The sequence below is a fragment of the Poecilia reticulata genome, linkage group LG19, assembly GCF_000633615.1.
Source record: "Poecilia reticulata strain Guanapo linkage group LG19, Guppy_female_1.0+MT, whole genome shotgun sequence".
In the NCBI taxonomy this organism is placed as follows: domain Eukaryota; kingdom Metazoa; phylum Chordata; class Actinopteri; order Cyprinodontiformes; family Poeciliidae; genus Poecilia; species Poecilia reticulata.
In genome coordinates this window covers 27,030,434-27,032,659 of record NC_024349.1, presented here as the reverse complement: position 1 = coordinate 27,032,659, position 2,226 = coordinate 27,030,434, and positions in this window count along the sequence as shown.

Sequence of the window (2,226 nt, the reverse complement as noted above, 5' to 3'; positions counted from 1 at the left end):
GTCATCCAGGAGGGACTCAGAGTAGAGCCGCTGCTCCTCCACGTCGAGAGGAGCCAGTTGAGGCTCGGGCATCTGGTAAGGATGCCTCCTGGACGCCTCCCTAACCCTAACCCTACCCTAATACAAAAAGTCAACACTAGTTCAAGGTCTGTAACTGTAAACCAGCACTAAACTTTGTTCTAGATAAGTAGAAATTGAAAGTACAGGGTAAGACTATTCAGTTAAATAGTGTAGCTATCAGAGGGTATGAACAGCATGCAAACAAAGGCAGTTAGTTCAATGCTGCAGTATGTAGATTTTAGGAAAAAAATTCTGTTATATATTTGTTGAAACTGTCACCATGTTGTCACAGTATGCTGAGACAAATAATCTGTGAAGAAAAATCAAGCCCCTCCTCCTTCTCGCAGTGCTAAATTGAAACAACTAATCAGAGCCAGGAGGAGGGTCTCAGGACAACATAGTAACAGTTTTAATAAATATATAGATTTTTAAATAAGTTACATGCTGAACCTAAATGGTTACATCTTACTGATTTTATTTTTTAACAAATTCATTTGTGGGCCTGATTGACATCAACGTCATCAGCAAGCATAATGTAGATGGTACCGATATGCCTAAGGTTATCATCTGTTGGCAGAAATGTAATATAATAATCTGAATTATGTTGTCAATAGTAGCCTAAGCATCTGAAAATAATCTATATTTTTTTATTTTTAACTCAGAATTTATCATTTAATGAGGTTGGTCTCCTCCCTCATTCTGCTATGTCTCTATGTGGCCATCATGGGCTACTATTGTGTAGCCCATGATGGAAAAGCTCACAAAATCTGATAAATAGGCCAATACAGCATCCTAAAGTCTAAGTGTACATTTCTATTGCTGATTAACTTTTTTATAACTAACAAACTAGACACCAGTGACACGCTAAACAAACCCCCACTAAACCCCCAACATATACACCAGTTAAGGTTATAGCCCAAGTCTGTAACTTCAAATTACAGCTCATAATCACCTCCCATAGACAGACAGTGTAGGTATATCATACATTTTCTGATTCCTTAGAGTCTGTTGAGTATTTTAGTCATTAACTCTTGTGTCCCTGATGTCCCTGGATACCACTGGGATGAAAGAAATGTATCTAGTTTGGTCAAAAGGTGTGGAAAAATGTGTAATAACTTTGGTTTAATGTCATCTAATGACCTCTGTGTTGGTCAGAGAAACTCAAAACATGGCTTAAATGAAAGCCAAGAGTGTCCCCTTTAAGGTGATACCAAATATTGGATTATAGATCTTTGCCAAATGCCCATACCATAACCCTAAACCAGAGATACACCAGTCTCAAAAAGCAGAATTTTTCCAAAGGGGTTGTTTACTTCATGAGATGATAGCTCAGCTACCATTTTGGAAGGGCTATCATACCAAATTATTAACTAGAGAAATGTATCTTTTCAAAAAATATTGATAGACTTTACCACCCTGAAATGGACAAAAATGTCAAACTTTGGCCTCTGGCCCATGGACTAATTGTATGGTGTCATGCTTACCCCCTTAGCTCCTTTTCACATACGAATGACATAAATAGGGAAAATGCCATTGCCTATGGTAGTCATGTCCTCAGAGAGTAATGTTGGTCCACCTATGACAGACATTTTTGGGGCTATTGTCTGGTCTTTTAGGCACTTTCGCCCAGGGGTGCCACCTGGAATCTTGGGCCCCCTGGCAAAAAATTTGTTTGGGCCCCCACGCAGCTACTGTTACAATTTTTTGAGTCTATTTGACCCATAAAAAGCATCACAATTTTAAAGGCTTGCATCTACCTTGCTTTCTTTGGTTCCATTCTGATAATTAGCACAATATTTACTGCTCATGAATTTAACATCCAACGGTCCACATCCAGTCTGCAAGTAGGTTACTTAAATTTTCTCTATTGGTTTTAGATACTGAAATCTCTCTTCATGAAAAACAGGCAAAGGCAAAGTGCAACTACACATAAAGCAATCCAGACTTCTCAAAAATGCTATGTAGTTGCATTTTATTCAAGCTGCAGTGCATACCTTTAATAAAAAAATATGTTTTCTCCATCTTTGTTAAAGCTGTCACCATGTCATGACAGTTTTCTATGAGACAGATAATCTGTGGAAACAATCAATCTCCTCCATCTCCTTCCTGAATTACTATTACTGGTTAAAGTAATGCACCGTTCTGACCAAAACAACCAATCAGAAC